Source organism: Pinus tabuliformis, chromosome 9, assembly GCF_031772625.1.
Source record: "Pinus tabuliformis cultivar Carrire ecotype Pingquan chromosome 9, CPIR1, whole genome shotgun sequence".
NCBI classification, from domain to species: Eukaryota; Viridiplantae; Streptophyta; class Pinopsida; order Pinales; family Pinaceae; genus Pinus; species Pinus tabuliformis.
The window spans coordinates 851,077,245-851,093,101 of record NC_142307.1 but is presented as its reverse complement, the minus strand read 5'-3'; the positions used below and the strand labels follow the sequence as shown (position 1 = coordinate 851,093,101).

Below are 15,857 nucleotides of genomic sequence, written 5' to 3'. Positions count from 1 at the left end.
AGGATGCCTTTGCAGTGTTTTCCACTGGCACTGGGTGATTCCAAGCTATGATGTGATTAGAGACGAGCGGGCGAAGAAACCCTATTCTTGGTGGGCAACTCATGGGTCAACATAATTGACAAAGGAATTGGAAAAGGAAACGAGGCAATAAATGGCAATTTAATATGAAAAATAAAGGAAAATAGGAGAAAAGGGAGATGAAGAGACACAAATATGCATGAAAGGGAAATTAGAGAGAAATTAGAGGAAAATGAAAGGAAGAGACTAGACATCAATGATAAAAGGGCATGAGACAAACAATTCATAACTTTTGTCAATTCTAGCATTGATAATCTTCAAAAAGAGAACTCTAAGGGAAGAGAGAGAGGAATCACATTGGGCTTTTTCGCTGGCATCTGCCAAATTTGGTGTCCTCTTGCCTTGGCTTGTCTTTTGCATTTTGTTTCATGTTCTATCTGCTTTACTGTCAATGTGATTATCGTGATTGCTATTGGAAATTGGAAACTATTATTGGGCTACTAAGGAACGTTGAAGTAAATTGTGCTAAGCATAGAATATACCATTGTTAACTAAAATTAACACCAGGAAATGGTTTAAGACCTTACCAAATGCTTCAATTAACACCTGGGAGGAAATGGAGAACTCTTTCATGCAGAAGTGGGGAGAGGAAAAGGACCATGGGTATGTTCTTACTGAATTTAATGCAATGAAGAAAAAACATAATGAAGATGTCTCAAAAATTATAAAAAGGTTTAATTAACTATATACCAGCCTCCCTGTTGAAATTAAACCTCCACAAGCAGTTGCTAAAGTGGTTTTTGCTAAAGCCTTTGAACCAGACTTTGGGTTCACTCTTAGAGAAAGAAAATCTCGTACACTACACCAAATTCAGACAGATGCTTTGGAAGTTGAAGCAAATTCTGCATCCATTGGGAAATGGAAAGAGAAGGCCGAATATGGTGATAAGAGAAGGGGAAAGGAAGAAGCTAGTTTCTCAGACCATGCAAAAGAAACCCAAGAACAGAAGTTGGAAGAAATGAACAAGTTAATAAGAAATATGTCAAACAAACTTGTAAAGTTGGAATTAGAGAGCAAAAATCCTCCTTAACAAGGTCCCAATAATAACTTTAACCCCTAGTACAGGAGGCCACCTTTGCAGCTCTTGCAGAGAGAAAGAAAGGATCAACAAGATCAGATACAACCTCCTTTGTATTTAGAAGATGATCCTGAGGAAAATGTTGAAGATACTATAGAAGTGTAGGAAAACTAGTTCTCTTCTCTCTCAGAAGGAGAAAATGAGATAGAAGCACAAGAAAGAGAAGGGGAGGATTTGAATCGACGAAATAGACATCTACTGCAAACAGTTTGTTGATTTCATGCAAGCCCAGTTGCATAGGAAGTATGATTTGAGGTCATCTAGGGAGAGGTCCAGGGTGCAAGATCAGAAAGAAGAAACTCCTCAACTTATTCCCCCCAAAACCAGCAGACAAAGAGAAGAAACCAATCAACCCAGTCCCACCGACCAAAGGAGAGTCCTCCCATCCCATCCATCTCGAACCTAAAGTCTCGAAATCAAAGCAAAAGCTAGTGCAAACAAAACCAATCTGCAAAGAAAGTAATGAAACATTTGAGTCAGTTAAAGTTGATAGGAACCCCTTTGCTTTCCGTGTGCAAAAGGAATTAGACAAAGTCAAGATATATGTTCCTTTGACCAAATTATTGAAGCAACCCAATTATAAAGCACAAGTTTCTTAGTTCATGAGTTCACCCACCATCACGTCCCTTCAATACAGTTAATCTGCAGGAAGAAAGGCCCATGGTTGTGCTTGGTCCACATGTGGAGGAGCAGGATCCCTCCACTCCCTCATTCTATGTTACCCTAGTGATCCATGATCTACTGTTGCATAATTGTATGCTCAACTTAGGAGCTTCTCATAATTTATGCCACTGTCTGTAATGGAACAATTAGATCTACAGATAACAAAACCACACAAAGATTTATATTCTTTCGATTCTAAAAGGGTAAGGTACCTAGATATGATCAAAGATCTAGTAGTTAATTTGGCTCAAATCACAGTGAAAAGTATGGTAATGGATATCGTAGTTGTTGACAACCCTGCACAATTTGGTATGCCCTTGTCCAGATCATGGGGGATGAAACTCGGAGGGTCTATTATATAGAGAGTCCAGATTTGTATACACAGTTACTAAAGCTGATTGTTCAAAACAATGCTCCTGTGTATGGTCGGGAGAAAGATTTTTCATGTCTTATGTTGGAAGAAGATGATCAAATCATGGAAGACACCCAAGTCGACTTTTCCGCTCAGCTTGGTAAGTGACAACTAGAGCATGGTCATGTCTGGAAATTATATTTTGATGGTGCTTATTCTAGGGAAGGTAATGGAGCAGGTGTGTTGTTGGTAACCCTGGAAGGGAACCTTATCCCTTTCTCTTTCAAGCTAGAGTTTGAGGCCACAAATAATGTTGTTGAATATGAAGCATTGTTGTTAGGGCTGCAAGCTACTAAAAACCTTAATATTGAGTGCTTGACTGTGTTTGGGGATTTTGAGTTGGTGGTGAAACAAGTAAAAATCAATGTCAAACCAAGCACCCGAGATTGAAGTCCTACAGAAATGAAGTATGGGATTTGGTTGAAAACTTTTTCTTAGCATTCAATATTCAGTTTCTGCCCACCGAGAAGAATAGGATGGTTGATTCCTTGGCAATCGCTACTAGAAACTTTACACCTCCGCAAAACCCCTTGCTTAGGTATGAAGTTGAGGTCAGATACACGCCTTCAGTACCAGACAACGTGAAATATTGGCAGGTTTTTTAGGACGAGAAGCATATCAAGCACTTTATGAAGGTCATTGGAGAATTCTTTAACTCAATGATTGATCAGTAAGGTGAAAATATAGCGGAAGAACAAGAGGCAAATTGGGAGGAATCAATTGTTGGTCACAAAATTTTGCAATTGAAGGGAAATACAATCCCCAGAGGGTTGGTTCCACTGGAGAGGTTGTTTAACGCAAATGATGTGGTTGTTAAGCCAACTAAACAAGAGCTTGAGGAGGATATAGAGGATTGTCATATTGGCACAAAACAATAGCCTAAAGTTATTAAATTTGCTAAAGGAGTTCCAAAAGAGTACAAACAAAGATATCTAGATCTTTTTAGGAATTATATGGATGTGTTTGCTTGGTCATATGATGATTTGAAGATTTTTGACCCTAGTGTCATACAACACAAAATTCCTTTGAAAATTGGAATGAAGCCTTACAAGCAGAAGCTCAAGCAAATCAATCCTTTACTGCTCCCGTCAATCGAGAAGGAAGTGAAAAAGTTGCTACATCCTAAGATTATCATACCTCTGAGATATTCAGATTGGGTGGCAAATTTAGTCCTTGTTAGGAAGAAAATGGGGAGACTAGGCTATGTGTAGACTTCAGAAACTTGAATAGACCTTCACTGAAATACAATTACTCTTTGCCTAAAATGGATTATATTTTGCAGAAAGTAGTGGGGTCAACCAGAATGTCCATGATGGACGGTTTCTCTAGATACAAACAGGTTGATGTACACCCTGGGGATCAGAAGAAAACATCTTTTACCACACTGTGGGGAACGTTTATGTATGCCAAAATGCCCTTTGGCCTCATAAACGCTAGAGCCACTTTCCAAAGGGCAATGGATATAGCATTTGTTGGGAAGAAGGACAAATTTGTAGTAATTTATCTGGATGACATAACTTTTTTCTCAAAATTCGATGAAGAACATCTCCAACACTTGCAAATCACTTGCAAAAAGAGTAGGAAATATGGCTTATCTTAAACCCCGAGAAATCACAATTTTCTCTGAGGGAAGGTAAACTATTGGTCCATATTGTGGCATGAGATAGAGTAAAGATTGACCACAAGCGAGTGGAGGCTATCAACAACATTCCATTACCAAGGAATAAAAAGGAGATTCAGGTTTTCTTGGGCAGAATAAATTTCCTAAGAAGGTTTAAACCAAACTATGCTAAAATTGTCAAAGAAATCACAGATATGCTAAAAAAGGACAAGTCAAGTGGACTATTGAAGCTAGGGAATCATTCTCTAGGATTAAGAACGCCTTTGCAGAAGCCCCAGTTTTAGATAGCTCGGACTATCAAAGACCATTCCTAATTTTCTCTTTTTCCCCTCCTAACAAAGTGGCAATTTTGTTGCAGAAAAATGATGAAGGGCAAGAGCAACCAATTACGTTTTTTCGCTGGTTGTTGAAACATGCAAAACTGAAATATAATATTCTGGAAAAACAGACCTATGCCTTCGTCAAGGCTCTGAAAGCTTTCCGAATTTATGTTCTATAATCCAAGGTAATCGCTTATGTCCCCACAGCTGCTGTGAAAGATATCCTCATACAGGGCGACAGTGAAGGCAAGAGAGGAAAATGGATTGCCAAGATTCAAGAATATGATATGAAAATCAAGCCTACCAAATTGATTAAGGGGCAGGGATTGGCTAAAATATTGTTTGAAGCTAACTATCAAGCCTTGGGCATAAACCTGCTAGTAAACCAGGTAGAGGAAAAGGGGCAAGAAGAACAGGGAAACATTGAAACCTCAACACAGAAAATCCAAATGAATTATCTAGTTTCAAATTGGTACAAATTTGTTGTTCACTACTTACTATCTCTGAACTGTCTAATGAACTTTGACAAAGTGAAATATAGATCCTTAAGGTTACAAGCTCAAAAGTTCGTTATCTCATATGGTCAACTGTACTGGAAGGACCCAGTAGGAATCTTGCTATTATGTCTGGTGGAAGAGGAGATTCCTAAGGTAATAAATGAGTTCCATAACTATGTCTATGGGGGACATTATAACTGGAGGGCCACAACCCATAAGATCCTCAAAGTTGGCTTCTATTGACCCAAGTTATTTGATGAAGTTCATGAATATGTCACGACTTGTAAAAAGTGCTAGATTTTTGCTGAAAAGCAAAAGCTAGCCCCCCTCCCTCTGATCCTTGTTTTCATAGAAGAGCCATTCAAACAGTGGGGGATAGATTTTATTGGGGAAATACATCCACCATCCAGTGGACAACACAAGTGGATACTCACAGCAACAGATTATTTCACTAAATGGGTTGTGGTCATCCCTGCTAGGAACACAATCGATGCAGTGGTTATAAAATTTATCAAGGAGAATATTCTCGCTAGATTTGGTTGTCCAAGAAAGATTGTCACTGATAATGCTAAGGTATTTAAATCAACCAAGTTTATCAGCTTTTGTCAAAATTATAATATCATTTTGGGACATTCCACCACTTACTATCCACAGGGAAATGGATTCGCAGAATTATCCAACAAGACCTTAGTTAGAATTATTAAAAAGACCATAGCACAAAATCAAAGACACTGAGACTCGCAACTTGAATTTGCATACTAGGCCAATAGAGTTACTACTAAGAGGGAAACTGGGAAGTCCCCCTTTGAGTTGGTATACAGAACAGCTGCAATATTTCCCTTCCAATTGGTTATGCCTATGGCCAAAATCCTACAGGATGTTGAAGAGGATCTAAATTCCCTAACTAGGAGCATAAATCAGCTAGAGGAATTGCAAGAAAACAGAGGACAAGTAACTCAAAGTCTGATCAAGTATCAAGAAAAAATGAAGGCTCTTTTTGACAATAAGGCAAAGGACAAATCTTTTCAACCAGGAGATCTAGTGCTCAGGTGGGATGTTAGGAGAGAAGACAAAGGAAAACATGGGAAATTTGATCCCCTGTGGTTTGGACCTTTCAAGATATAGCTAAAACAAAGGGGAACAATACCTTCTTACTGGAGAATTTGGATGGTGAAGTGCTTGAACTGCCTATAAATGGGCAGTTCCTCAAGCTCTATTTCCAACATTAAAGAATCTCACCCTCACTCATGGTAAATACCAGTGAGCCATTGTATATACCAAATATGTTCATTTTACATTTACTTCTTCTATTCTACATTTTAGATGCTTGAATTAGTTGACTCCATGCCCATGTTTAAGGCACTCATCTGCAGGTTCTCAGTGCCTTCCTTACAATGCATTGTTCCCAGTTGGAGCCGATGTTGTACCCTTTAATCCCCTTTCACTCTATTGTCATATGGTACGAGCTTTATTCTACGTGCAGAAAGATATAGACAGAAAAATGACAAGAACAAGACAAATTAAATAGGTTCCTATGGAACACTTCATGCACACAGGCAAAATCAGTATCAAATATATGCTCGATCGCAAGCGCGATGATCATAAAATGAGAGTAAAAGGAAGGCGGGGTCCACTTCCGCCAGATGTTAATGTATATGTTTAAATGTCGAGCAGTTTCCCAACAGATCGTCGTCCATTGCAACTCAGTTAGCCCTCAAAAACATTACAGGGGGGGACACTAGCGTGATCGATATGTTGGTGCCAGCCCCTGAAGGAAAAAAATCAAAGTGAACAATCAGCCTGATTAATGGTCCACATTTACTCAGGGGGGTCTAAGCTCAACCCTGACTCCAAATCCTCAACCCCATCGGAGAAGTGGGGACCACGCCCGCCACACTGTGCATTGATACACTGTCGACGTCGGCAAGCGAGCGATGCATTCAAAGGTCAAGAGTATTCCCTTCCCTCTCTGTCGAGTCGTCCTACCAATCAGGTAGTGCTACCTGTCACCCACTTTACACTCCCATCTGATGTCATTTTACCCTTTTATCGCCTGCCTATAAGACCCTGACCCGCTAACCATTTTGAATTTCGAAATTTATTCTCACAATTGAGCTCTCCTGCCGCTCTACCAATCCAGCACGTCGTCCGATTGTCAACCAGTGCAAAATCTCCTCAATGTTGTTTAGTCCATATTCGCTTGGTCATCAGGTAACCCATAGACCCACAACTCACAGTTTTTCCTCCATATGCTTAAAATGAAGAAATTTGTGCCCAAAATCCCCAAACCTCAAGAGGTTAAACCCTCTTCGAATATTGAGCCCCTTATGGAAAAAGAAGTCAAGATTCATGACTCACCCTACCCATACCACCTGTCGGACCTCTGATTCAACATATATGACTGACATTTCAAGGGAGAAGATCCTTTTACTATAGTACCACTTCCTCAAATTTGGAAATAACTCTAGAATTGATTCAAAAGGCCCTTGTCTACCCAATTTCTCCCAACCCTGAGAAGTTTATAGAAACCACCTTGTTCTACATGCCCTCTCAGCTAGGGAATAGCAAGCTTTTCTGTAAATAATCCTAGCCCCTAGCCACCAAACCCTACCCATCTCTGATTCTTTTCCCATACCCATGTTTATGGAAGTCGTGCAACCTATCCTCATTATTATTTCCCTACTATTTGCAGAAGATGACACCGCAAACATCACGAAGGCCACCATAGGGTTTTTGCGAGTAATGATGCAGCCAGGCCATGTTTTTGATATACCCTCATTCCTAGCTAAGTCTATTAAATTCCAGTTGCATCATTTTCCCATCACTGTCTATTTTAGATACTAGTGTTGCGAACATCTCCAAAACAACCCGATTTCATCTCGAAATCACGATTTTTTGGCCTAGCCAATGTTTGTTGATCTTTAAAGATATTTTATGGTATCTTAATTTTGCCGATATTTGCCGATTTTTACCAATATTTTCCCAATTTTTACGATTTTTTGGTTTTCCAGACCCTTTCTGATTTTATCCCGATGTTGATGTTCGCAACATTGTTAGATACTACTCTATATTGTTTTATCTATTTCTGTATACGCACGTGGATGAATTTGAATATTTGGGCCCCAGTCTCATGGATTCCCGCAACAAAGAAAAATTGTTTTTTATTGGAATGTTGTTGTCAGGAGGAAACCCAATAATGAGGGTTATTCCCATTTCATTTCCACCTATATGTCTATGGCCAATAAAATCATAAATAATCTCTCCCCCAAGGATTCTGCCCCAACAAAAAACAATCCTCCAACTCAGCAAGGACACTAGGGTGGGAGATTGGTACTTGTTTGAAGATTATACTGAAATTAGGGTTTATGGGTCAGAGCTCCCCCCTTACCATTTGCTCGTCTTCATGCCCATGAGAATTTTTTCCCTAGAGTTCATTTGACAAAGCATGCATGCTGATCAAATCCACTTTGTTCCTACGAAGAAGGGCAACATGTTCAAATTGGGCAAACCAATAGGTCCTTTCATTGTAAATACCAGACAAGCCTTTCAGCGAGTTGAAGACTTATTGAAGGTGCTGAATTTTGAAATGGGAGAAATTTGGCACTATGACCCCCATGGCATCATCTCAAGGAAAAGGAAGAGTATTAATGCCTCAACTTATGATCATGAATATAGGCCTAAACTTGAATGGAAGGCTAACTTCGATTCTTGGCCTATTAATACAGAGATGGATATTGAGACTCTGACCTCAAAGGATAAGGCCCAGAAGAGAAATGTGGATGAGGCTGGAGACATTGAAATGGAAGAAGCACAATCGAGAAAAACGGCTAAAATTAAAGAAGTAGTTGATGAAGAAATTGAGACCAAGTTGACCGAGACCCATGTTGCTTGGGAGCGGGAGCGGGAGCGGGAGCGGGAGCGGGGAGCGGGAGCAAAAACGAGAGCGGGAGCGGAAACGGGAGCGGGAGCGACCATTTTCAGAAGCTCCCGGTTTGGGAGCGAATCCGGGAGCGATTTTTTAAAAATATATATATATTTTATATTTTTTAATTTTTGATACATATATGTCAACAAAAACATGTAGAATGATGAATTAGACATAAAAAACATAAAAAAACATAGATTGATCATTGAATCATATCACATCAATCATCTAGAAATTATAATCGTCATCAACCATGTCCACAAGTTAGTAAAATACATATTACAACTGCAACATATTGAGTCTCATGAATCATGATTCATCAAATTCAATCCTAAAGTTTCAACTTCAAGCTTTCAAAATTGAAAATTCAATAACATTTATCATCATTGATCACCAAAGTTGTACTTGTAAGCTAAGTTTAACCATTACAAGAAGTAATATCTTAGATATTTCTAAGTCCTAACTTCTAACTGTTAACATGATATGAAATGTTATAAATTTATAAAATGAAACATGAATAATGAAATGAAATGAAACAACTTTAGTCTTTCACGAAGCATCATATTCATAATCCACAATCATTACCAATGAGTTATAATTGCCAAGGCCCAACTTCAAACTTCAAATTTTCATTGTCACAGTGATATATTGTTTACAAAAAATATCATTATGATATGAAAGAGTCAAGAGTCAAGAGTCAAGGACTCAAAACTCAACAGTTATGAAAACTAAAGTCTAATAGAAACTAAAAAAGACAAGTAAACTGTAAATCTACATGTGGCCCTTGCCACGAGAGTCTCCAGGAGTATAAGCAGGTCGTGGTGGTCTTCTAGGAGTCTCCCGCACAGACCGACGACCAGAACTAGAACCTCCACGTGAGGGTGTAGATGGAGGTGGCGACAGCAAAGGAACAAGACTCAGACCTCGAGCACTGCTACTGGATGGTGGAGGTGGAGGTGGAGGTGGAGGTGGCATGGCTGCTGCAGCTGCTTCATCTTCATCCCTTACAACTTCCTCTTCCAGTTCTTCAATATGTACAATGCCATCCTCCAAATTGTCATCCTCTGGGTGATTGTCCCAAATTTTATATGTGGGATCCTCATAAGCCCAATCACAGTAATGACTCAACAACCTCAAGTTGTAGTCCACATAAACCAAGCTTTCTGCTCGGTTTTCATTGAGTCTGTTTCTTTTCACATTATGTATGTCGCTGTAGGTGCTCCAACACCTCTCTGCAGAAGAAGTATTTACAACCAGTGAAAGAACTTTTTTTGCCAATTTTGGCAAAAGTCCCTGGCCGCCATATGTTTCCCACCATGTGAGAGTATCAAATCTATCTCTGTCGTACATTGCATGGAAGTTACCATACAAACCAGTGCCACTGAAGTATCTGCCTATTTCAAGGCGCACAGCTGCACATTCCTCCCTGTCAGGTACCAACTTTTCTAATGCTTCCAAATATCCTCTAGTTACCTCTGGATCTAAATAGGGTTTGGTCCTAACCCCACCCCCTGCTGCAGGTTGGCCCAACCAAGATGTAGAGTAGTATTTTGGCGTAAGGATATATGCCAAGCAATGTAGTGGAAGATTAAGTCTATTCCACCGTTCACACACACAATCGTGAATCAGTTTGTACAAGTCAGGATCTCTGTTATGAACAATATCTTTTATTTCCCCCAACATGGTATCCATCTACTCATACACCTCGCCAATCATTGGTTTGTCTGTATCTGCAAACCGAATCATGTGATAAATGGGCTTGGTGAAATCCAATACTTGCCTCACACTTGTCCAAAACTGACCATCAAGAGCGGCCTCCTCCACCATTTCAAAACCTCCCCTGTCAGCTACATTTGCAGCCCTTTCCTTTAATACATGCCAATGTGGACTTGATACCATGCTAGCCAATGACTCTCTTACCTTCAAAAGGCGCCTGAAGGTGAGGTAATAGCTACCAAATCTGGTCTTCGCAATCTTCAACAACTCCAATCTCGAGTGACTGCGGAAAAGGCCATGGGTATTGCTATGATTTGTAATAAATTTTATCATTTGTTTGCCTTTCTTGTACAAATCACCAATCCATTGGTATTGTTCATTTTTGTTCTTGACAATATCATGCAACAGAAGGTTCAATGTGTGAACCAAACATCCAGACCAAAATATGTTGGGGTATTTATCCTCAATAATTGTCCCCGCTGCCTTACAATTAGGAGCATTATCAATGATGACTTGGATGACATTGTATGGCCCAATACGGTCAATTGTTTCAAGTAATGCTTCTGCAATGTTGATGGCGGTCTTGAACTTGTCTGAGTAATCATGTGCAGTTAGAAAGATGGGACCACTAACAGACACAGCAAGAACACTTATCAATGGCTTGCCTTTTACATTTGTCCATCCATTAGATACAATGGACACCCCATGGTCAGTCCAAGAACTTGTCATTCTATTCAAAGAATGTGATATTTTTGCTTTTTCATGATCAAGGCCAACGGTTCTTGCCTTGTTATACCCAGGGCTCTTGTATCCTTTAGGGGCATCATTTATGGCAGAAACCATTTCGTGCTAATAAGGTGAGTGAAGAACATTGAATGGTATCCCACATGCATAGAGAAACCTGTAAACCTTTGAATCCACATCATTCCTACACCCCTCATCAAGGAAATCTAATATTGTTCTACACCTTAAAGATGATGACCCTATGCCTCCATATCCACTGCCTTGGGAGGATGCTGAAGGAGTTCTTTGTGATTGTGAGCTTGGTTCAAAGAAACCCCTTGATTTTTTTGATTTGTATTGGGCTTCCTCCTCTTCCCTTATGTATTTGGCTCTGTCCGCTGCTGACACCGCTGTACAAGTTTTGATTCCTATTTGTTTGTCTCCATCCCATGGCCTTTTCCCGCAGAGGTGTCTTCTAGCACGAGTGTATGAACCTGTGTAATCAGTGTTGCAATGGGGGCAATGAAATTTAGTGGTTCCACCCCCTCTCCCTGTTTCAACCCTGTTAACATATTTCCACAATGGGGTTTGGTCTTGTTTAGTTTTTTGAGGGTCATGTTCACCCTCCTCCAGCTCCTCCTTACCGGGGTTTTCATCAATTCGACTTTCTCCAACTTCTTCATCCCCCTCTTCAGTTTGGCCCCTCCATTTCCTACTCTCCAGCACCATAATAACCATAAAAGGGACCAAGAAGAGGAAAATGCCAAGAAATATAGCTAAGTCCATGGTGTTTGATGTTTGTAGGGTTTTGAATGAGCATATTAATTTAATTTATTGGGATTAATTAATTTAATTTATTAATTTAATTTAAATTCATGATTTTTAAACTAAATTAACTAAATTAAATTAACTAAATTACTACCTAACTAAATTAAACTAACTAAACTAACTAAATTACTAAGTTACTTACCTCTACAGGCTTGTTCGTCGCTCCTCGGTGCTTGCTCCTCGCTTCTCCTTGCTCCTTTGCTCTTGCTCTCCAACAAACTCAACTCAATGAAGTGATAATGAAGTTTTTTTAGGCCCATTGGGCTTTTAAAACAATTTTTTTTTTTTTAAATTTAATTTTTTTTTGAGGTCCGCGGAATTTTTTTCCGCCGGATCGCTCCCGGCGCCGCCCGAAATGCTCCCGAAGCAATTTTTTAATGCCCGAAAGCGATCGGGAGCGATCGCTCCCCGATCACTCCCGGGCTTAAAATTTCGCTCCGGGAGCGATGGAGCGACCGCTCCCTACAACGCTCCCGAAAATGGCAGGGAGCGCAAATTTTTTTTCGGGAGCGCGCTCCGGAGCCGCTCCCGCCCGGAGCGCGATTCGGGAGCAGGTTCGAGGGGGGGGGTGCTCCCCCACAACTATGACCGAGACAAACCTAGACTAGCCAAGCTTCTAAGTGACATTAGAAAACCCCCCTCAAGCTACTGCCTCTGTTGAAGAATCTTGGGCAAATAAGTGTAGTGTGATTCTTCATTACTTGATAACAATTTGTGGATTCTTTTTACTTTTTCTTGTTAGCTTAATCTTCTTCTTCTTATTATTAATGCATGTGTGTGTACTTCATCAAACTATTAACAAAACATAAGAACAAGAACACAAGATGTTGGCTCTCTGCCAGGGCCAAAACCTCTCTTCTCTTGAGAGGAAAACCTTCGGGTAAGTTTTCTCTTATTGAAGCTTCTTTCTTGATCAATGCCAAACCCTAGACCCTTCACTAGAAGAACCTCCAAGCACAAGTCAAGTCCTTCCTTTTCTTTGCACTATGTTTCCCCGACACCTTGTCTACCTCCTTCCGGCACTTCGTTCTTCGTTCCATTATAAGTAGATCTTCTAGAAGAGATACTTTTCCTTAGTGATATCCTTCACCAAAGGATACTCATTCCTTCTCTTGATCATATGAGTTCCTTCTTGGTGTATGGTAGAAGGCTTAATGTGATAGCACTGCAGCCCTAATTCTCGCACTGTGGGAGGTACCCTAGAGAATTAGCGTCCTTTTTCCTTTGCTAGAGAGATAGGCTTCTTCACTTGACTTGGGAGGCCTTGTAGGCCTAATTTCAAACCTAACCAACACTAAATGATGAATTGTTTGATCCTACTGTTATACCCGCAAACTTACCCACCTCTTCTTCGTACGTGTGACTGTTTCTAGCCCTAGAAACAGTTCTCTTCACTTCAGCCTTCTTCCTCCTTCCTTCACTTGTCTTGGAGACCCTTTAGGCTTATGTTCTTATCCCAAATAATGAAGTTTGTGTGACTATAATAGAGGGTTGCTATGACAGTAGAGAGACCCTCTCCTTCTTCACAAGTGTGACTATCTTTTAGCCCTAGAACAGACTTCCAAGGCTTCAGTATTTCTTCCTCCTTTTTCTCTATACTTGTAGGCCCTTTCTTCGTCCTTTCTTCACCCCTTTTCTCAGCTACCTCCACTGATTTTAGAGAGATGGATGAGTGCGTTATAGTGGAGTGGATAACCTCTATACATAGAGGATTGTCCCTCCCTTTAGGCCGACTTGTTGTCTTACTTCAAATGGCTTCTTTGGTGGTGTAACATGCTTGAACGAGCTTCTTTGGTGGTGCCTTTCATAGGAGGAGACTTGACTTTGCTTGGAGGTATTTTCTTGACTTTAATACATATTCATACATGGTGTAACATGCCCTTAAGGCCTTCAACATTTCCTTTTGACTATTTGACTCACTTATAGCACTTAACATGTGCTAGACCTACTTCAATGAGCAAGAAACTCATTGACATATATTATAAAAATAATATTTCTTTTCTTGAATAAGTACAAATATCAAAAGTACATTTATGAAGACTGAACCTAGTTACATTTTCTTCAATAGCCTCCACCTCTACAGAGGTAGCAATTCTGGGTTTTGCAGGAAGCTCAACAACAATAGGGCCTGGTTGGGCAACAGGGCATTTGATAGAAGAGAGAAATAAAAGAATTAAGGAGGAAACGCAACAACAATTGGCATCGCATCCGGTCCCTTACCAGACCAGACTTCTAACTGCCATGGACCTGGAGAGAAATCAGATGAAGTTCTCATCACATCATCCCTCAACACAATCCCTTCCTTTGAGATCACAGTTTAGGACTATGGATGTATCACTTGACATGACTAGTGTCTCTTTGTCGGACAAAATAAATTTTCATAGACAAGTAGGAAAAATGCTCTACAGCGAGCTAAGCCAAAATGCTATGACAATCAGTAAAGCTGAGAAGTTACTAGAGAAAGTTGCCACTAAGTTGAAGCAAGAGAGAGCTAACTCTAGAGCTCTCCATCTATAGAATGAAAACTTCAAAGAGTTGATTGTCAAATTGGGAGTAAATCCAAAAGATAAGACTGTGATAGAGACCCTTATTCAAAGTTCTCAAATTGAGATTCAAGACCTAAGGCATGAGTTGAAAATTCCTGCTATTGAACATGTGCAATCCAAGGAATTAGCCCAAGTGGAGGGTGAGAAAAAAATCCTAGCCAAAGAGTTGATTAACAAAAACAACGAAGTGTTGGTTCTCAAGCAACAGGTGGCAGAGCTCCAACAAAGGATCGACTCTCATATTTGTGTAGTGATAGTACCAGACGATCCATAAAATCTCACTGAACAGCTAACTAAGACCCTCACTGAGTTGCAACTCTCTGAAGGTGAGCTTAAGAAAGTGTAGGTAGATCTAGAAAATGCCAAGTGTGCTCTTGTGCAAAAGGAAAAGCAAGTAGAGACTGCTAGGGGAAATGCTGAGCAAATCAGCAAAAATTTACAGTATGCGAATCGGGAGATTACTGAGCTAAAAAGTAAGTTGAAAGGTAACATGTCCCTCCTCCAGGCCAAGTAGTTGATATGGGATGAAATCATAACTGAAGTAAAAAACATCTAGGAGAACATAACTCTAATGGCAGAGCAAAAAATTGTTGACAAGGACTATGAGTTCTTTATTTTATCAGCCACGGAGGAAGATGGCAAAAAATGTTGAGACCAATGTTGCAGTTATCGTTATCGGGATATTATCGGCGAAGGGAAAAAATTGGAAAAAATCGTAAAAATCGGGAAAAATCGGTAAAAATTGGGAAAAAATCGTAAAATACAAAAATATTCATTTTTTTCAACTTTTTTAATATCTAAAGCATCTACAACATAAAATAAATACATTGACACATAAATATGATAAAAGAACTAATATATAAGATGTGTAATATCATTTCTAGTGCTACATCACACATAACAGTGAATCATGTCCTGAATAGTAAGTCCTGACTCCCGAGTCCCAACTCAGCCTCAAAATATCAACAAAAAATATAATAATGTATCTCATATCATGAATCATAATGTCATATACAATGAAATGAACCAAATAACTAAAGTCTAATACTACTGATTTCCTCTGCCCCTCTTGTGAGAAAATGCAATAGCTTTCCCTTTCCCTCTAGATGTAGATGTCGGTGGAGTTGGCAATGGACTCTGCTGTGCTCTAGAAGCTAAAGAACTAGGAGTTATAGGAGGTAGACCACGTCCTCTACTGGTGACAGGGGTATCCTAGGTAGGTTGTGTCACCTCCTCCTCCTCATAAAAAAATTGGAGAAAAAAAAATAAAAAATAAAAAATAAAATTTCCCCAAAAGATTTTTTCGCAATTTTTTGAGAAAAAATTAGCGTAAAAATCGGGCGATAATATCGCCAAACTCAAAAAATCGTGATTTGCCTGTAATATCGCGATTTTCGCAACACTAGTTGAGACAATAGGAAAATTCATCTGGTACATCAACAAAAAGCCA

The 15,857-nt window shown here is 39.7% G+C and overlaps 1 protein-coding gene across 1 annotated transcript in view; it reads right to left on the bottom strand.

The window, feature by feature from the left end:
• Nucleotides 1-15,857, bottom strand: part of LOC149151459 (gamma-tubulin complex component 4-like) — a gene marked incomplete at its 5' end in the record, with an annotated part of 418,255 nt that overhangs the window by 95,619 nt on the left and 306,779 nt on the right. The gene's annotated exons all lie outside the window — the stretch shown is intronic.